General features: G+C 40.6%; 1 pseudogene; it reads right to left on the reverse strand.

Moving 5' to 3' along the window:
• Positions 1-11783: 11783 nt before the first annotated feature.
• LOC120878464 lies at positions 11784-13017 on the reverse strand (annotated as a pseudogene).
• Positions 13018-22307: the final 9290 nt, after the last annotated feature.

Raw genomic sequence — 22307 nt, forward strand, 5'->3', positions numbered from 1 at the left:
TCTGTTTGTTCTTTAGCTCTTCTAGGTCTTTGGTAAACATTTCTTGCATCTCTGTTTCTGAGATCCTGGATCATCCTCATTACCATCATTCTGAATTTTGTTTTCTGGGTGTCTGCTGGCTCCACTTCATTTTGCTGTTTTTCTGTGATTTTACCTTGTCCCTTCATCTGGGACATTATTCTCTGTTTCTTCATCCTGATTAACTTTCTGTAATGTGGGTTTTGTTCTAGCTACTGTGGAATTATGGTTCTTCTTGCTTCTTCTGTCTTCCCTCTTGTGGATGAGTCTAAAAGGCTTGTGTAAGCTTCTTAATAGGAGGAACTGGGTGGGGAAAATTGGGTCTTGCTCTGATGGCTAAGGACTTGCTCAGTAAAACTTTAATTCAATTATCTGCTGATGGGTAGGGCTGCATTCTCTCCCTGTTAGCTGTTTGGCCTGAGATATATAGTAGAGTTAATGGTGACCTCCAAGAGGAGTTACACCAAGGGGCATTTTCCAAGACTGCTGCTGTACTGCAGTGCCCCCATCCCTGTGCTAGCCTGTGCCAACCCACGCCTCCATAGGAGATCCTCCAACACTAGCAGTTAGATCTGCTTCAGTCTCTTGTGGGGTCACTACTCCTTTCCTCTGGGTTTGGTGTGTGCAAGATTTTTTTTGTGTGACCTTTAAGAGTGGAGCTTCTGTTTCCCCTAGTTCTATGGAAGTCCTATAATCAAATCCCACTAGCTTTCTAGGTCAGGGTCCCTGGAGATTCCCAATCCCTTTGTTGGATCCCCAGGCTGGGAAACCTGATGTGAGCCTAAGAACCTTCACAACAGTGGAAGAACTTCTTTGGTATTACTGTTCTCCAGTTTGTTGGCTGCCCACCTGGTGGGTATGGGATTTAAATTTACTGTGATTGTGTCCCTCATACCATCTCACTGTGGCTTCCTCTTTGTCTTTGGACACGGGTTATCTTTTTTTTGGTGGGTCTCGAATCCTCCTGTCAATGGATGTTCAATAGCTAATTGTGATTTGGGTGCTCTTGCAGGATGAGCGCACATTCTTCCACTCTGCCGTCTTGCCTGGAAGCCCCTCTTTTTAATTTTTGCTTCTATTTCTATTGTCTTTGGCTTCCCTGGTAGCTCAGATGGTAAGGAATCAGCCTACCAAGCCAGAGACCTGTGTTCAAGCCCTGGGTTTGGAAGATCCTCTGGAGAAGGAGATGGCAAGCCACTCCAGTGCTCTTGCCTGGGAAATCCCATGAACAGAGGATCCTGGTGGGCTACAGTCCATGGGATTGCAAAGAATTGGACATGACTTAGCGATTAAACAATAAAAATTGTTTTGGGAGACTGATCTAAGAAAACATTGATATGATTTATGTCAGAGAGTGTTTTACTTATGGTCTCTTCTAGGAGTTTTATAGTATCATGTCTTATGTTTAAGTCTTTAAGCCATTTCAAGTATATTTTGGTCATGATGTGAGAGTGTGTTCTAACTTCAATGACTTACATGCAGCCGTCCAACTTTCCCTGCACCACTTGCTGAAAAGACTGTCTTTTCCCCACTTTACACTCTTGCCTCCTTTGTCAAAGATGTGTGGATGTGTGGGTTTATTTCTGGGCTCTCTGTCTGCTCCATTTTGCCATATCCTTGTTTCTGTACCAATAACACACTGGTTTGACTACTGTATCTTTATTTTCCTCACCTCCCCACCTCCCACCCCAGGATTACTCTAGCAATTATGAATCTTTCATTTTCCATATACATTTTTGGATTATTTATTCCAGTTCTGTGAAAAATGTTATGGCTCTTACTATATCTGTAGATTGCTTTGAGCAGTACTGCCATTTTAACAATATTAATTCTTCCAATCTAAGAGCATGGGATATCTTTCCATTTCTTTTAATTCTTTTTTATTTTTTTTATTAATGTTTTATGTTTCTCAGGGTATAAATCTTTCACCTCTTTGGTCAGATTTATCCCTTGGTATTTTGCATATATATATGTTAATATATATAATATATATAATAAAGTTATTTATTTATATTATACTATTATATATAATATATTATATATTCATTAATATCATTAAAATATTATATATTCATTAATATACAACATTAATATTAATCAACATTATAATATAATATAATAACAATAATATATATTTGTTTACATAAAATTATATATATTTATTTATAACACATATTATATATTATATATAATTATATAATTATTATATATAATAATTACATATTATATATATATAGGCGTGGTTTAAAAAGGATTTTACATTCCTTCCTTTTCTGATATTTCATTATTAGTGTGAAAGAATGCAACTGATTTCTGAATGTTAATCTTGCAAAATGCTACTTTGTTGAATTCACTTATTAGATTTAGTAGTTATTTGTGTGTGGAGTCCTTAGGGTTTCCTATATATAGTATCATGGTATCTGAATATAGTGAGAATTTTATCTCTTCCTTTTCAATTCAGATATCTTTTATTTCTTTTTCTTGTCTGATTGCTGTGGCTAGGACTACCAGTACTATGTTAAAGAGAAATTGTGAGAGCAGACATCCTTGTCTTGTTCCAGATTTTAGTGGGAAGGCTTTCACCTTTTCACCATTGAGTATTATGTTGGCCGTGGGTTTGTCATAAGTGGCTTTTATTATGTTGAGATACGTTCTCTCTGTTCCCACTTTGGTAAGAGCTTTCATCATGAATGGATATTGAATTATGTCAAATGCTTTTTTCTGCATCTATTGAGACGATCTTGTGGTTTTTTACTTTTCTTTTGTCAATGTGAAGTGTTACATTGATTGATTTTCATATGTTAATCATCCTTGTGAACCTAGGATGAATCCCACTTGGTCATGATGTATGATGTTTTTTACATGTTGCTGGATTTGATTTGCTAACATTTTGTTGAGAATTTTTGCATCTATATTCATCAAAGATAATGGCCTGTAATTTTCTATTTTTAGTGTTGGCTTTGTCTGGCTTTGCTATCAGGTTGGCAGTGGGTTTATAGAATGTCTTTGGGAATGTTACCTCCTCTTCAATCTTTTGGAAGAGTTTGAGAAGAATTGGTATAAGTTCTTCGCATGTTTGGTAGAGTTCACTTGTGAAATCATATGGTCCTGGACTTGTTTGTTTGCTTGATTTTACAGATTCTATTTCACTTCTAGCAATTGGTCTGTTCAAATTATCTATCTGTTCTTGATTTAATTTTGGTGAGCTGTATGTTTCTAGAAAGCTGTGTGTTTCTTCTAGGTTGTCAGATTTGTTGGCATATAATTGTTTATACATGTGCTGTGTGTTCAGTCATGTCTGACTCTTTGTGACCCATGACTGGGGCCAACCAGGTTCCTCTGTCCATGAAATTTTCCAGGCAAGAATACTGGAGTGGTTGCCACTTCCTACTCAGGGGCAGGGGATCTTCCCAACCCAGGGATCAAATCTGAGTCTCTTGCATCTCTGTATCTCCTGTACTGCCAGGTGGATTCTTTACCACTAGCACCACCCGGGAAGCCCATAATTGTTCATAGTATTCTCTTATGATGTTTGTATTTCTGTGGTAGCAGTTGAGATTTCTTCTTTTTCATTTACTATTTTGCTTGAGTTCTCTGTTTTTCCTTCATGGTGAGCCTGGCCAGAGGTTTGTTAATTTTGTTTACCCTTTCAAAGAACCAGCTCTCGGTTTGTCTATTTTTTTCTTTTTTTTCTAAAGTGTCCTATTTATTTCCTCCCTGATCTTTGATATGTACTTCCTTCTGCTACTTTAGGGTTTGTTTGTTCTTTTTTTCCTAATTCTTTCAGATGATAAATTATGTTATTTACTTGAGATTTTTCTTGCTTTTTGATGAAAGCCTATATTGCTATAATTTTCCCTCTTGTAACTGCGTTTGCTGAGTCCCACAGATTTTGTATGTCTGTGTTTTCATTGTCATTTGTCTCAAGGTTTTTTTTTTTTAAATTTCCTTTTGGATTTCCTCATTGAATTTTAAGTATCATGCCATTTAGTCTCCATGTAATCATTTTTTCCTTGTTTCTTTTCCTGTGGTTGATTTCCTGTTTCATACCATTTTGGTCAGAGAAGATGCTTGAAATAATTTCTATATTCTTAAATTTGCTGAGGTTAGTTTTCTGCCCTAGGATTTGGTCAAACCTAGAAAAGATTCTGTGTGCACTAGAAAAAAAAAGTATATTCTGTGTTTTCTTTTTTTGGATTAGTGTCCTGACAATATCAATATTATTGTATCATTTAGGATCTTTGTTGCCTTATTGATTCTCATGTGGAAGATCTGTCCATTAATGTGAGCAGGGTGTCAAAATCTATTATTATAGTATTCCTATCAACTTCACCCTTTATGTCTGTTTAATATTTGTTTTATGTATCTGGGTGCTCTCATATTAGGTCTATATATGTTGCTGAGTATAAAATCCTCTTCTTGTATTGATCCTTTTATTATTATATAATGTCCCTCTTTATCTTTTTTTTAAAAATAAACTTTGCTTTGAAGTCTATTATGTCTGATACGAGTATTGCAACTCCTGCTTTCTTGTCATTTCCATTTGCATGAAATATGTTTTTCCATTCCCTCACTTTTAACTTTTAATCTATGTGTACTTTGCTGTAAGGGGGTCTCTTGTAGGCAGCATATTGAAGGCCCTTGGTGCTTTTTTTTTCTATCCAGTCTGCCACTCTTTGTCTCTTTATTGGAGCATTCAGTCCATTGACATTTAAGGTTGATATAAATACATTCCCCTGGAGGAGGAAATGGCAACCCACTCTAGTATTTTTGCCTGGGAAATGCCATGGACAGAGGAGCCTGGTGGGCTACAGTCCATAGAGTCACAAAAGTCAGACATGACTGAATGCATGCTCAGATTATGCAATGATACATATGTGTTTATTACCATTTCAGATCTTCTTTTCCAGTTGATTCTTTGTTTCTTTCTTTTACTTTTCCTTTTTTGTGGTTTGATGGTTTTCTTTTATGTTCATGTTCTCTTACGTTTTTCTGAAGTTATTGTATGTTCTTGATTTGTAGTTGCCGTGTTTTTCAAGTATGTTAAACCCTTCCTATTGGAGAAGGAAATGGCAACCCACTCCAGTACTCTTGCCTGGAAAATCCCAGGAGGAGCCTGGTAGGCTACAGCCCACGGGTTCGCAAAGAGTTGGACACAACTGGTATGTTTGCTTTAGTTTGATAGTCATATAGACTCAAACGCATTTTAAAAAAAGAAGAATCTTCATTTTGTTAATCTCCTTCCCCACATTTTATGATTTAATTTCCCTTTTTATATCTTCATATTTATCCTTTTGCTGTGCTTTCACAAGTAGGTATTGTGCTTGTTTTTCTTTTTGATCTGTATACTGGCTAATTTAAGTGATTTACATTCCAATTGTTATTTCTTCCTTCCTATTTCTTCTTGCTTCTTTTCTATTTAGAATGCATGTTGTGTGTTTAGTCCCTTCAGTTGTGTCCAGCTCTTTGAGACCCTACGGACTATAGCCCTCCAGGCTCCGTTATCCATGGGATTCTTCAGGTAAGAATACTAAATTGGGTTGCCATGCCCTCCTCCAGGGAATCTTCTCAACCCACGGATTGAACCCACATCTCTTATGTCTCCTGCATTGGCAGGTGGGTTCTTTACCACTAGCACCACCTGGAAAGGCCCCCATTTAAAGATGACCTTTCAATATTTCTTTTAAGATAGGTTTAGTATTGCTGTATTCTTTTAGCTTTTTGCTTGTCTGAGAAATTCTTTATTTTTCCTCCTTTCCTAAATGGCAGTCTTGCTAGGTAGAGTATTCTAGGTTGCAGATTTTTCTCTTTCAAGACTTTGAATATATTGCGCCACTTCTTTCTGGCCTGCAGTGTTTCTGTAGAGAAATCAGCTTGATAACCTTACGGTTTCCCTTATAAAGAACTGTTTTTATCTTGCTGCCTTTAGAATCCTCTCTTTAACTTTTGCCATTTTTATTATGTCTTGGTGCAGGTCTTTTTGGGTTCATCTTGTTTGGGTCCCATCCTGATTCCTTTCTCTCTCTCTTTTTTAATTTTTTTTTCTTTTGCCTTATCCAGTTAAGTGGAGATTTTCTTGCCCTTTTGGGAGTCTGAGGTCTTCTACCAGTGTTCAGTAGATGTTCTGTGAGAGTTGTTCCACCTGTAGATGTGTTTTTAATATATCTGTGGGGAGAAGGTAAGCTCCACATCCTCTGTCATCTTGATCTGGTCCCCAGGGCAGTAATGATTTTCCTAATGTTTAAGCTATGTTTTCTTACCATCCTATAAATTCAACAGCAAAGATTATGTAATTTACTTTGGAGTCCTAGAGTACTGGGTGCAAAGTATATACTTAACAGACATAGACCAATGAGAGAAAAGAAACATGAGCTGACTTATGGCAGAGTGCAGCATAGGACACTGGGGAAAAGTGACTCCAGTGGAAAGTCTGGAATTCCAGTTTGCTGATCCTGACCCATATCTACCAGAGCTACAGTCTTCTTTTCTAGGTCTCTGAGAGAGAGCAAGTCAGCATGATAATCTGGAAAAATGCTCCCTGTTATTACTAGTTAGTACTTTGGGTCCTGGAGGTGGAAATGGAAACCCACTCCTAGTATTCTTTCCTGGAGAATCCTGTGAACAGAGGAGCCTGGTGGGCTATAGGGCTGCAGTCCATAGGGTCACAAAGAGACACAACTGAAGCAACTTAGCACTGCAGCACTTTGGGTCCATGTTATTTTGTAGCCTTTCACTCTGATAAAAGAGTTGAATCAACTATGAAATGGGAGACTTCTTTAATCCTTTTTTTCTCCTGAGCCATCCATTGGGCTGTTCAGAGGCCCTAGGGCCTCTGATCTCTGACCTTAATGACCACATCACCATACCATAAGGAGGAAAGAGAAAGAAAGAGCCCCTTCAAGCAATTCAATAGGAAAGATCTCCAGAAAGATGAGGTGATCCTCCAAAGAGCAATCTTAATGGAAGTTAGAACTTTGCTCCTACCACAAACCCCCATTTCTTGGCCCTGGTCTGATTGTGAGCCTTGGATGCACATAGGTGCTCCTCTTCCTACAGGGAGGGAATCATGCTGATTTCACTCTTCCTAGTACAATGGCTCCCCAGTCTGACTGATCAGAATCACTTGAAGAGGTTGTTAAAATCTGAGTAGAATTCTGGGAAAAAACAATCTAGGACCCACATGGAGACAAGTTCCCCAGGGGATTTTCAGGCAGTCAGCACGGCACTGGAGCATGGCTTGTTTTTAAGGAAATACTTCCCTAGAAATGGGGCAGTGCCATTACACATCACATTTTTTCTTTTCTTTGGTTAATCGAAGGATATCTAGATTCCATGATCAATCAGAAATGTGAGTGTCTTTTTCCATAGAGGAGAATCACCAAAGTATTAGTAAATTCCTACATATGACATTGTAAAGACAACTTTTTCTTCACCCTTGCTCTTTCTTCACCCTTGCTGTTATGTATTCTGCTATAACCAATGAAGTTAGCATATACTGTTAGAAATTATGATCTCTTGGCAAATTCTAGAACATATGCATTTACATGATCAAAATGTATTTTCCCTTGCAAAATGAATTTAGATTAACTTTCAAAATGTATGATACAAAGTACTATAGTAATTTAGAATCATATACCCAATTATTTATAAAAATTAAAGTACATTTTCAAGCTAAACAATACACTTAAGCAGATTTAACCTTCCAACTTTATCTGTCCTCAGTGAACAACGGCTAATATTTAGTGAGCATTTGCCGTGTGTCAAGCACTCTTCCAATGTTTTACATATGTTACCCTATTTAATTCTTACAACAGCCCCATGAAGTATGTACAACTTATCCTTCTGCAGATGAGGACACTGGAACAGAGAAAAGTTAAGAAGCTTATCGCAGGTCATCTAGCTATTATGTGGTGATGCTAAGATTCAAACTCTGGCAGGCCTGAGCCCAAGTCCTCATTAGCTAAGAGCCTTGGTAAACTCTTCTACATTAATAGCAGCACAAACCTCTCTTCTGGGAAATGCCCTTTTTCCTACTGAAGAAGATCCTATATGTTCCTTCTGGATTAATATGTTCATCCTTCAGCCCTAGGGATTCAATGGTGAGTTAAAGAGACCAAGGAGAATTGAGAAATCAAATATCCTGCCCATCTACCAAACCAAGATTCTGCAGGTGATCTGGCTCTGAATCTAGAACTGAGCTCTTGCTAATGCCAAGAGCAGATTCCTGATGATATTTGTGAAATTCCTCCAATAGTCCATGTAACTGCAATTATAGGTAGAGAACACCCGTTAGTAGCAGACTCATTTTAAAGTCTCACCCATGGCTTCTCTGGGACTTCATTCATGAAAAGACAAGCTGCTCTGGCTCTAGAATGAATGGTTATCCCTGATGATACTGAATTACTTTCTCCAGATTCAGTCTTAGTACAGGAGTGTTACTTTCCACCTGGGAATTTGTCCTGAGAGGTTGGGCTGTTGCTGTAGTGTATTGACTTTGAGTGGACCTGCCACCAAGATCCTAGTCTCCATGTCTATATTTGTCCTCATCTGCTGGACTTGTCAGATACTCATTATGATAAGGGCAGCAAACCTCCAAAATCTGTAGACCCTCAGCCAGCCACCTACTAAGGGCTTCAAAGAGAATGTACAAGGAGGATTGGACACACATGAACATGTTCTGTGTAGCTCAAATTAACCTGGAGACCTGTATAGTTCAGTCTCAGAGCATTGCTGAGTCCTAGAAACAAATCCAAAGCCTAAAGTAAATAAAATGGAGTTTCTACATCCAATGCAAACTAATTTAAAAATTAATAAAAACAGAAATTCAGATTCCCCCTCCAAAAAAATGGAGTTTCAATTTTTGTTCATGCAACTGTGCCCCAGTCTCCCCTCCAACCTGCAGAGTCCTTTACGTCTCCTTGTCTCCATTCCTGTACCCTCTTCTAACACACCTTATTAAGTAAATCAACTTAATCTTGCCCAACAAGGTAAAAAGCCTCCTTCTTTAAGAATGGAGAAGAGACTTTGAAAATTGAGCTGACGAAGGATTTTCTCTAGTGGGAAGGCTGGAATGGTTGGGAGGGTTGGAGCTAGAGTCTTGGGATACTGTTGTATTCCTTTCCTCTCCCTCCCTTTCTCTCTCTCTTCCTCTCCCTCTCTTCTTCCTTCTTTTCTTCCTTCCTTCCATGCTCTACATTACATGCTCACAACTTATTTATTCTATAAATGGAAGTTCGTGCCTTTTAACCAACACTTCTCCCTTTCTTGCGTCTTCTAAACTGTGGGTCAGTTTGAACACCTTCTCCACATTACTGAGACAGTAATAAGTTGAACAAAGGGTGTAGATTTACAATTATGACCTTCAAAAGAGAATAAAAAATATTTTAGGCAGGTAGGGAATAAATGGTCACACCAAAATCAGACTATAACATTTTGTTAAGCAAGTTTCTATGTTTTAGACATTGTCTATTTCCTGAATAATCTCCAGTAATCCACACTCCCTAAAATGTAATAAAAACTAGTATGTTTTCATAATAGTGATTTTTTTTTTTAAATTCTGTGGCAAATATATTTCATGTGGTGTTGCCATGTCACTTCATTTTTCTCACTGGGTAAGTCCACTTAAAGAATGTTTTATAAACATACCCCAGGAAATCTGGGCTAACTCTTCTATACTAGCAGTCAGAAATTTAGAGGCTCTAAATTCTTTGTTATAATAAATCTCTTGATGTACAGGGTATCATATTAATGGTAATTAATTTATAGCATAATTTAAACTTGTAGAAATAAAATGTTGATTGCCTCTGTCTGACCTTTCCCTGTCAGACCTAATTCACTTAGCATAACGCCCTCAAGGCCCATTCATGTTGTCATAGATAAGATTTCATTCTTTTTATGGCTGAATAATATTCCATTATATTTATCTATCTCTATCTATATACATATATATCTTTATCCATTCATCCATCAATGGACACGGGTTGTTTTGTATCTTGGCTAATGTAAACCATGTTGCAATAAACCTGGGGATGCATATATCTTTTTGAATTAGTGTTTACATTTTCTTTGGATAAATTCCTCAAAGTGGAATTGCTGGATCATATATTAGTTATATTTTCATTTCTTGAGGAACCTCCACACTGTTTTCCATAGTGACTGCACTAACATTTATCTTGTCACATTACTAATCAGAACTTTTTATGAAATGCTTCTCTGATTGCCTTTCCACATAAGCCAGTTTAGACTGTATTTGAACTGGGAGGATCCCTCTGCTTAGACTATCATAGAAGCTATATAGCCAGAAAGAGGAAGAAAAATGTGAAACCGTTTTTTGAGCTTTTTTAAAAAAAAGACTAAGAGGACAAGGGAGATTCTCAAAGGAGAGGGAACCCTGGTGAGTACTCCAGGCAGGAGGACAGCCTTGAACCTCATGGTTCCTCTCACCAAAGGCTCCATCCCAGACCCCTGGGGCCAACAGAACTGGGTCCTCCACACGTCGCAACAGAACTCTTCCTCGTGAGGATCTGGGGACTTGAACTCCCGCTAGAGGCTGCAGTGTAACACTTAAGGGTAAGGAAGAATGCATAATGCTTAGGGGTTGAAAGGAAGCCAAGTGTGAAAACCTGTGAAGATAATGAAGTTACTAAGTCTAAACTAAATAGTAAAATAATGAAGGCTTCATAGAGAAGGTGACAGAAAGAAGGAGCAAGTGATTGAATAAATGAGCATCAGGGGGTTTTATTGCTTTAGTTTATACTTGATTGCCCAAATTTTCTCATTCTGAATATTTGTAAATTTGCAGAAGCTATAGAATACATATTTCTGTTTGGGAGATGAGACATTTCTTAATTATGTTTATGGAATTTCTCTAGGTTCTTTCTTATCATCCTACTTCCCAGCCTGGCTGGCTTCTGTACAGGAATGTTTGGCTCTTTCTGGGATACGGTGTATGATAACAGTCTCTTGGAGTCTCTGCTGGGTAGGCATAGCTTCAATTTATGTCTGCACTCTTCCAAAGGGTTTTGAAGCGTCCCCAAATTCTAAATCCAGGACCAGCTATTTTGAAATAGAATAAAGAGACTTAAACAAGCAAACTGAACTCTGTCTTCCCTACCCACATTTCTTCCATGTTGACTTTAACCAGAGTGACAGTATTCAGGAGAGAGAAGCCACCCAATAACACAGAATGATTCTTTTCTTTAAACTGTGCAAAATCATGGGTTTGCTGTGAATGCTGTATGCTGGTAGGCAGGTGATCCTCAAAGAGTTAAACCACTTTCCAAGTTGTTTTGAACTAAACTTTTGCCCCAGGGTTTAAGAAATCTCCCTCTCTAATTGAAGTCTTCAGTCAGTGGCTGCTTATAATCAAGAAGATTGCACTTAAAAGGTATAGAAGTTGGTCTTATTATTGGCATTAGAAGATTTTGCTTTGTAATTACAAGCCAGGGAGTCTAGAACCAGTAGATCTTATACAGAGAGAATGGCAGACATTTTAGCTCAAACTGCATATTCACCAAGAAAAATGGTGCTGAGCTGTTTGTAACAAGAAGTACCATTGGCTTTTCATCTTTTGAGCTTCTGATATGCTATTCTATTTGTCTTACAGTGAAATTAGTGGTTATATTCATTCATCAAGTACTTACTGCTTAATAATATGTGCCGGGTGTTGTACAGAAAGCTTTGTAAACAATGAGTTGAGAATACAGATTCAGGCAAAGAAACAGACTGTTAAGTTTAAGGCACATGATCAGGAAGACTTGGGAAGGACATATATCAGTCATCAGCAAAGTTTTTTTTTTTTTTTTAAATTTGCGGAAAGTCAGCTGACAGCTTTATTGCTTTGGGGAGGGGATAGATGGTTCAGGAGCTTCTTGATGGGGTGGGTCCGTTTCTTCTTCACCATCACAGACTTCTGGTTGCACAGGATGGCTCTGGCTCTGGGGATGGTGGCCATGTGCAAATCCGGGTGGTACTTGTTCTTCCAGATCACGTGCTGAATGCTCCTAAAGGTGACCTGAGCATTCTTACTCATGGTGGTTCGCACGTCGGAAGTAACCAATTTGTGCTGGCCAGATCTCTGGCACCATCACGACCCTTTTGCCAATGACTGCTGGCTGCATGCCCACAGTCTTGCTGTGAAGGAGCCCATTATAGTGGACGGAGGTGCAGGCCTTCAGGTTATTGGGTTTGGGACTGTTGTCCAGTCACTCAGTCGTGCTTGACACCCTGCGACCCCATGAACTGCAACAGGCCAGGCTTTCCTGTCCTTCACTATCTCCCAGAGCTTGCTCAGACTTATGTCCATCGAGTCAGTGATTCTATCTAACCGTTTCATCCTGTCGTCCCCTTCTCCTGCCTTCAATCTTTCCCAACAACAGAGTCTTTTCCAATGAGTAAGCTCTTCGCACCAGGTGGCCAAAGTATTGGAGTTTCAGCTTCAGCATCAGTCCTTCCAATGAATATTCAGGACTGATTTCCTTTAGGATGGATTGGCTGGATCTCCTTGCAGTCCAAGGACTCTCAAGAGTCTTCTCCAGCACCACAGTTTGAAAGCATCAATTCTTTGGTGCTCAGCCTTCTTTATGGTTCAACTCTCACATCAATACATTACTACTGGTTTTTGGAAAAACCTTAATTTTGATGATACAGACCTTTGTTGGCAAAGTGATGTCTCTGCTTTTTAATACACTATTTAGGTTGGTCATTGCTTTTCTTCCAAGGAGTAAACATCTTTTAATTTCATGGCTGCAGTCACTGTCCACATTGATTTTGGAGCCTAAGAAAATTAAATCTGACGCTGTTTCCACTTTTCCCCCATCTATTTGCCATGAAGTGATAGGACTAGATGCCACGATTTTCATTTTTTGAATGTTGAGTTTTTAAGCCAGCTTTTTCACTCTCCTCTTTCACCTTCATCAAGAGGCTCTTTAGTTCCTCTTTGATGGTGTGAGTCTGCTTGTTCCTCTTGATCGAGAAGCTGGAGCAGTTCCGCATGACCATACGTTACAGACACGTGGACGTGGTGGAGGCTCTGCTCACTGTGGCAGCCCGGGATGGAAAGAGCCAGCAGATATTTTTCATTAAGGGCTAGACAGATAGTATTTTAGGCTTTCTACAGTCCTAATGCTCTCCGACACAACTATTCCACTGTGCTGAAAGTTGAAATGTTGAATGTGAAATTGACCACAGAAAACACAAATAATGAACATGGTTGTCTTTTAAGCTGTGTTTATTTATGAGCTTTGACATTTGAATTTAATTTTTATGTGTCACAAAATATTCTTTCATTTTTTTTTCAGCCATTAACAGATGTAAACACCATCCTTAGCTCATAGGGCTTACAGAAACAGGAAATGGAATAAATTTGGCTCATGTGCCGTAGTGTGCTGACTCCAGACATGCAATAATCTCTAGGACCATCTTGCCACCGTTTGAGAGGTACCTGACTGCGTGGAAGAGAGAGCAACCAGTGCATTCTTTTCTCTCAGCTGTGACTTTGTGTAGCACTCTTACAAAGGCATTAGAGTTAGAAAAATATTTATTTCTATTCTAAATACCGGAAGGGCATTTTGAGAACATTCCCTGCACTCCCCTCCTCCCTGTATTAACTGTTCCAATGTGTGAAAACCTTCATTTGAGAACATTCTTCCCAATGTCCAAACTCAATCAGCTGCGCTAGAGGTGAGGCTGTATCACGAAATGAAACCGAACTGCAAACAACACATCTGAATAGTTTCTCTATGGAGCTCCATGGGCTGGGAAGAGCTTAGCTATAGATAATGGTCACAAACAGGAGGGCAGTATCTGCAGTGTGGGTTTAGAAGGTGAACATATTGGCCTTACTGCTGTCTCCTGGAAAGAACCTTGTCAAATTTAGAGTCCATCAAACAGTAAAGTCTGATGATAGAGTGAACTGCTTCCAGAGACAGGGAAGTCCCCATGTTGAAAGTGGGTAAGGAGGAGTTAGAGGTCAATTAGTGATAATGGGGAGAAGGTGATGTGGGAACTGCAACTTGAAACTATAAATTCTAAGACCATCACAGATGATGGCTTTGTGGCACATGTCATCTTGCCTCAGTTGGAGAAACAACATGAAAAACGAGACTAAAATGAATTATGTTGTCATGCACCATATTTTACATTTCAGATCACACAGGCCCAACCAGACATAATTACCGAGACCCACAGGTCCCTGGGTCCCTGGGATGGGCAATTGATTCCCAAATGGGTGAGCAGTTTAAACCCAGGTTGGGTTTTTCTCAGTCTTGTGAGCAAAGAACCAAGCATTTTGGTAAAAGTGGATGAAAAAGTGAAGGCGTTTCATTTCACTTTATAACCCAGGCTAAATCCTCTCCCCTGTTGATTTCTGATCTTAGAAACCAAATACTTGCTAAGGGGAATGAAGTCTGAAAAGGGGGGGGGGATAAGCTAAGCTTTAAGTATGTCCCAGTGGTAAGCATTTAAATTAGAGCAAAAGAAAAAACCTCTCTGAACCAAGTGGTGAAGGCTCCCCCGACCTGGACTCTTAGGGTCCAACCCTAAGAGCAAGGGCAGGTCCCCCAGGCAGCTGTCTCTCGCGCTGGTTGGGTGAACTGCTTTGTCAGCAGCACCATGCATCATTAGTGGGTCTGGAAAAACTCCAGCTGCCTTCCTCTTACACTCTCTCTGTACCTCTCACTTTAAAAAAGCTTTCATCGACATCATCCCAAACATCTTTTGTTTTCCCAGCTGGAGAAGGCTTTCTTTCTGTTTGCGTCCCCTTCTCCAGCTAACTAAGTTCTTTTGCCCTTAAGAACTGCGACCATGAATCAAAGGGAATCATCACCTGTAAACTCGAAAGTGAATCTGGGCGCTTTGGGATTCCATAACTCATCTGTCTTCTCGGAGCTGCCATAGTTAGTTACATTTTCCTTACGCTGTTGGTGGTCATTATCTTCCCTGCTTTCCATCCCCCATATTAGAGACAAAATATGAAGCCCCTCACAGCAATATTTTCTTCTGAGGTTTAGCTCCAGTGCAGCATAATCCTCTTTGCTTGGGGTTGGTTGGTGGTGGGGGGTGGGGGGCCCGGCCCCGGGCGCGGCCTGTTTCCCAATCCTTCTGTCAAGCTGGGGTGAGATACATGTCTAACCTTGGCTAGAGTTATTTACTACATAAAATGATCTCCTGTTCTGGGGTTTTCCATGAATTTTCTGCAAATGGCTTCACAATAAATCTCAGGGAGGACATCAATGTGTTTTTAAAAAAATTGTTTTAAAGATTGATACCCATTTCTTGCCCATAAAACTTCACATAGAATTCTTGGCTATCATACATTTTTTTATGCATTTTAATCTTTACATCTAAAGTTAAATGGTTTGAAAGTCATTTGTTTATCTTTCTGTCTCCATAGATGACACTATGCTCTGATTTTAAACATTGTAAAGGTATGAAATTCTGCTATCTCATTGTGGAACCCTGGTACCTCAGGAATACTTTCCTACAATGATTATCCTACCCATTTTGTGTTATATTTTGGGTTATAGTAGAAAGGGTGAATAGACCATCATTATTTTCCAAGAGACATAATTAGATGTAATGAAAATATTTACTCGATGAGTTGTTTCCAGGCTGGGGAGTTACTGACATTTCACCACTGCCTTGCCTTTAATACTTTGCCCCTTTCTCTATCCCTTACTTGTTTCTTCTTTTTAAATTTGGAAAACCCAGTGCCCAGATCACAAGAGGACCAGTTCCCGGGAACAGAGCACTGTTCAATCTAGATATATGCAAAGCTGTTAGCGTACAATTTGCTGCTCACTGAAAGGTCTTGAGGGCTTCCTAAGTAGCACTGGTGGTAAAGAACCCACCTACAAATGCAGGTGACCTAAGAGATGAGGGTACAATCCCTGGGTGGGGAAGATCCTCTAGAGGAGGGCATGGCAACCCACCTCAGTGTTCTTGCCTGGAGACTCCCGTGACAGAGGCGCCTAGTGAGCTACAGTCCATAGCGTTGCAAAGAGTTGGACAAGACTGAAGCGACTTAGCATGCATGCTAAAGATCTTAAATATCCACATAAGTGCGTTTTGAATGAGACTGAAAACTTTCCCTGGTCTATGGAAACTTCTCTGGATTTTTATTTCCAGATAAAACTTCAAGGTATCACCTGGTTACTTTCCGATGCTAACTTCCTAATGTCAAGCCAAAAGCATTTGGTTCTGATGGTTCTGATTGGGTGGGAGCCCTCTACGACACTCCCAGATAGTTTCTGAGCAATAGGAAGGAAAACGGGGAAAGAAAGTGAAAGGAAATTGATATCAAGGTGCTCCTTGGAAGATGGGATTGTGTGTGTGTGTGTGTGTGTGTGTGTGTGTGTGCGTGCGCACCAGTAAACCTAAGGAAAAACTGCTGACATGACAATAGTATTCAAGTACCGGAGCCTCGTGGACGTGCAGCTTTCACAGAGATCAGTAAACTTAATGCCTGAAGAGGTGATGCTATTAGACAAGACTGCAGAGCTCATAAATGGTAAGACTCAACTTGCTCCTCTTCTAACAGCGGCTGATAGACATTTGGTGATGACAGGTGTAGGCACTGGTTGTTAAAACATTAGAACACTTCTACCTAATTAGTAAACAGCTGTTTCCTCGAGTCCCTGCCACCCTAGTTCTCCAAGCCTTTGCCTGGGGACTCCCCTACCTCAAGCCTCCCTCATAACCTTCCCACTAAAGGTTAGCCTTGGACATATTCATAGTATCCAAGCCCTGCTCTAACTTTGTGGTGGCTGATATTCATAGAAGTTTGCCAGTGCCTATAGTATATCATGGAGAAGGCAACGGCACCCCACTCCAGTACTCTGGCCTGGAAAATCCCACGGACCAAGGAGCCTGGTGGGCTGCAGTCCATAGGGTCACGAAGACTCAGACACGACTGAGTGCCTTCACTTTCACTTTTCACTTTCATGCATTGGAGAAGGAAATGGCAGCCCACTCCAGTGTTCTTGCCTGGAGAATCCCAGGGACGGTGGAGCGTGGTGGGCTGCCGTCTATGGGGTCGCACAGAGTTGGACACGACTGAAGCAACTTAGCAGCAGCAGCAACACTATATCAATTACATATTTTAAACATCACTCTTGCTCTTAATTGTGAAATTTTGCTTCATCTGTATGCTGTCATGCGTGTGACCACACCTCCTGTCATCTCTCCCTGGTAAATCTATGAATCTCAGAACCTTGGATTCTTGATCTCTTGAAGAGCCTGGCCATTCTCAGAAGGTATGAACTGCTTTTGTAAAACTTTGGGTTTTGTTTAGGAATCAGAATGGGTTGTGGACTGAGTTGTGTACACTCCAAATCCCAATTCATAATGGCGAAGTTCTAACACCTAATAGGTTACAATATGATACGTTTATGAATACATCCTTAAAGAGATAGTTAAGGCAAAATGAGGTCATAGGATGAGCCCTACCAGTATGACTGGTGTCCTTTTTAGAAGAGGAAATCTGGACACAGGCAGGTGTGGAGGAAAGGCCATGTGAAGATGCATGAAGTAGGTGGCCATCTGCAATTCAAGGAGAGAGGCTACAGAAGAAACCGACCCTGCCAACACTTTGATTTCAGGCTTCCACCATCCAGAATTGTGAGAAAATAAATTTCTGTTGTTTAAGCCACTCGGTCTGCAGTACTTTGTTATGAATGTGAAAGTCACATCTGACTCTTTGTGACCCCATCAGCTATACAGTCCATGAAGTTCTCCAGGACAGAATACCGGAGTGGGTAGCCTTACCCTTCTCCAGGGGCTCTTCCTAACCCAAGGATCAAACCCAGGTCTCCCTGTATTGCAGGCAGATTCTTTACCAGCTGAGCCACAAGGAAAGCCCAAGAATACTGGAGTGGGTAGCCTATCCCTTCTCCAGCAGATCTTCCTGACCCAGGAATCGAACCACGGTCTCCTGCATTGCAGGCGGATTCCTTATCAAATGAGCTATGAGGGGAGCCAGTACTTTGTTCTGTGGCAGACTAATATAGCACCTCTTCCTGAGTGTCTCATTAATTCAAGGATATGCTTTCTTTGCAGCATTATGTTCCTTTGCCAAAGAACATTGCAGTTGGGGTGATCACACATGATAATTTACCAGGATGGTTCCCGTTTATGCCTGCTGACCTGGCATAATGTTTACAGTGCCCCGTTATCCTCTCAAAAGTATCTCGGTTTGAAGAATAAACTGTGTGCGTGCTAAATCGCTTCAGTTGTGTCTGACTCCTCATAACCCTCTGGACTGCAGCCTGCCAGGCTCCTCTGTCCATGGTGTTCTCCAGGCAAGAATACTGGAGCGGGTTGCTGTGCCCTCCTCCAGGGGATTGCCCAGGGGTCAAACCTGCGTCTCCCGTACTGGCAGGCAGGTTCTTTACCACCAGCACCACCTGGGCTCGCGAGGTCACCGCACATCTGTCTAACTCTTGAGTCTAATATTTGCAATTTTCTCTCGCAGTCCCAGTCTCTTTCTTGTCAAATCCTTGTCACTTTCTTCCAACCTCAGTATTTGCTGCGCTCTCTGGGTATCCCTCAAGCAGTCCAGCTCACAGTCTGGCCCATCAAACCGTGGTATCATCCCGTGGCTGTGTGCTGTACACAGAGTCCTGAGCAAGTTTCTGCGGAGAGCAGTACAGGAGAAAGACTCCACCCCTCCCCTTGAGGAGTGGTGACCCAACATGAGACGTACATAAATCACAGTCGTCCTATGTCATCTGTCTGCCCCACACAAACCATTATTTTGTACTCGAGTACTTTTTTGGAAAATGTTCTTGAATGCTGTTTAATCTCTCCATCCAGAGTCACTGCAGTGGATTTATGGCAGGCTTCAGAATACAATTAATGCACACTTCTCTCCTATCCCATCCTGTAGCTGGCTGTGGCAGCATAATGCTTGTTGGCAAGCTGACCGAAGAAGGAGAGAAAAGAAATTCTGTTTTTCAGGGAAATGTTAGTGATAAGCGAATTGGCGGTGTTTCAAATGGCACTGGGAAGCTAGTTTATGGTACTACAAATGTAGTTTTACCCAAACGTCTCCACGGAATCGCTGCAGTAAATACCCTCTCTTCCTTGCCTCCCATTGTTTGAAATTAAAACAATAATAATGATAAAAATCACTGCATTAGCAACTGAAGAAGTCATTAATCTACCAGGGCAGAGCAAACAGAACGTGTAATGCTTGCAGGTTGTGACTGAATCATGAAGGACCAGAAGACAGGAAATTCCTTCTTTCCTGTTTCCATGTTGGGTTTTTTTTTTTTTTCTCCCCCTTCCCTTGCAGTAGATTAGCTGCACAAGGTAAAGGGTGGTGGACAGTGTTTAGGAAGCTCTATTTTAAATCAAGTTTAAGATTTCTCAATGGCAACATTCCTCTAGAGGAAGGCCAGGCTGCGATCTTGCTCAAGGTCCATTTGGCTAATGAGGAGGATATACCCTGGAAGTGAGTCTCTTCAGCTCCATTTCCAAATAGCTGACATTAACTTGGGTACAGGATACCCTCAGTTTCACCATCAGTACACTATCAGCACAGTGGACACGTGACACCCAACGACCCATTTGATTGGGATGCATGAGTGCTGCCCAGGTTCCAGTGAGACTTGCTGTGCATATCCACATGGGCCACGGACCCTGAATGATCTTGTATGCTGATGATTCTTCTGGACAGTTTCCCACAGACAATATTTTCTTCGTCCTTCCACATATGGATTTGGAAAGCTATCCTTTTGATATAATGACTGGTGTTTCCAGACCCAGGAGATAATTTATATAATCACTTATGAGGGAAACGAATAGAGCATAGGATGGTTTCCAGCCTCCATGTCCTGTATTTTGTCAAGAGACAATCTGGCAAACTTGTTTTTTTTTGTGTTTTTTTTTTTTTGGTAACATTGCTATTTGATATTACAAAAATTAAAGAAAAATTATTATTCTCTATTAGATTAAAGAAACCTGCTTCTCTGGGCTCCAAATATATTTGGAAGGAAATGCTGTAATTGGATGTCATCACTGTCGAAAAAGAGAGAAGTAGGCCATAAGAAGAGGAGGAGAAATAAGGAATGACTAGAACATGTTCATGTTCTTTCTGTCTGTCTAGTCCAAGTCTTGATGGGATACATGTGGGCCCAGGGAGGCATTCTTAAACCTCTGCTCAGAGCCCAGAAACATTTAGGGATGCTGTTGGAGGGCTAAGAAACCAATATGGTCAAATATTTTATTATCCAACGCTGCTATGATTAAAAAAAAAAAAGAAATGAAGGGATGATTTGGATGAAAAATCTTTTAGATTTAGATCTATTCTTAGAGCTCTGTATCTTTCACTCAGATACATTTTTAAAAAACAAAAACAAAAAAATAACCAAAAAGAAAAGAATCTAGTTATAACTTTGAAGACCTGGCAAGAAGAAAAGAACTTTCATCTTTTTTTTTTTTTTAATGGGAGGGGGCAAACATATCCTGAAGTACACTTTGAGATGATCAGTTCAGATGCTCGGAAATTCCACTCTCATAAAAGCCCATGTTCTAACCTCGTTTGACTTCAAGGAGCATCCGTTGTTCTGAGGTGGTCCATTTTATTTCTTTAAACAATGAAAAGACCTTGAAAGAGTCCTCAACACAAAACCATAGAACTTTGCACTAAAGGACAGAGATGCCATGACTTAGGGCAAGGCTGCCAGGACCAGCCGTTCCCCACTCTTCACACCCCTGAGATGGGGCGCTAGGCTCTGCCTGCTCTGCTTCTGCCCGGGTCTCATGAGGTCCTTGGGATTTCTGTGTTACTGGGCAGGTAAGGGAGACACTCTTGTCTTCATCCCAGCTGAGCTTGTTCTGTTCTTCCTTGCCTTGTTTTGGGAATGAACCAGTAGTTTAATTGACACTAGTAGTAATTCCAATTCGTTCATCCAAAAACTGTATTCTGTCCCTTCTCATTGGACCAGATGACCCTTTGGATCTCAGTGACTTCCCTGGAATTGGGTTGATTCAGGTCACTCCTAGACTTGCTCTCCCAGGGCAACCTTCTCCCCAGGGCAACCAAATACTGTGGGAGAAATAGCAAGAGAATCTAGGATGATGGAACTAAATCTTTTGGCCAAAGAAAGGAAATATGAACTGCTTCTGGTCCCCAGGGATAGAGTAATGGTGCCCTGAGAAGGGTTTGGTGATGGTCCAAGGAGATTGTTTGGAAGGAAATTCAGGGTACTGGCATTTAGATACTTCCGGGCTGTTCTCTGAGAAACTCCACAGTTTCCCAGTAAAAGTTTATTTTTTACAAAGCTGCGGAGAGGATGTAAAGAGTTTATGCCAGTTAAATGCTGAAAAAGCAATGGCTTTTAACTCTAGGAGGGAGGACTAGATCTCTTGGCTAGAGGACAAGCATCCTGGGAACAGCAGTTACAGAGGATACGGGCAGCTCTCAAGAAGCAAAAAAGTGTTCAGCCACCCCAGACTCTCCCATAAAGGGACAGGACTGAGGCTTTTGGAATTCCAAATTGGAATTCTACTCTACTGTGACTTGTCTCCAAAGTTGATTGACAGGAAAATAAGGATCACAGAAGGACAGAATTAGTTGATTTAGTATCTGAAAATACACTTTGGGAAGTACACGTGCTTCACTTATATATATGTCGTGTGTGTATAGAGCATATATAATATATGTATAGTATACATCCATCTAAATGCATATGAAACACTGTTGATAAGATTTATTTTGTCAAGTCCCAAAGGAAAAAAGATTTCAGCTCAGAACTCACCTACTTCAAGAAGTCTTCCTAGATTAACCTCATTCAACTTCCTACATGTAATAGGCATTGATTAGTTTGTGGTTTACTCTTTCATTCAACCCAACGCACTTAATGAAGTTGACAATTTTGATTCTGTTTATTACTCTTGCTTGAGGCTCCTTGGCAATACCATGGTCCCTGGAGTGTGATGAAAGGAGTTATATACAGCCTGGCTGCTGTTCAGCTTGGCTTCATCCTCGGAAGCTAGTGCCTCACTGTCCCTCGAGTTTATAAGATGTTTTGTATGCACTTGTTCCTCCTCGTCACAACAGTTTCATTAATTGGTTCATTTAGTATCTATTAATCCAGCACCTGTGCAGTCACCCAGTCATCTCCAGCTCTTTGTGACCCCACGGACTGTAGCCTGCCAGGCTCCTCTGCTCATGGGATATCTCAGGCAAGGATACTGGAGTGGGTTGCCATTTCCTACTCTGTATTTAGCACTGACAAAAGGCCAAATACTATATTTGTTCTGGGTTTGTCATGAAGACTGATGGACCC

This window comes from Oryx dammah, unplaced genomic scaffold, assembly GCF_014754425.2.
Source record: "Oryx dammah isolate SB20612 unplaced genomic scaffold, SCBI_Odam_1.1 HiC_scaffold_19, whole genome shotgun sequence".
Lineage (NCBI taxonomy): Eukaryota > Metazoa > Chordata > Mammalia > Artiodactyla > Bovidae > Oryx > Oryx dammah.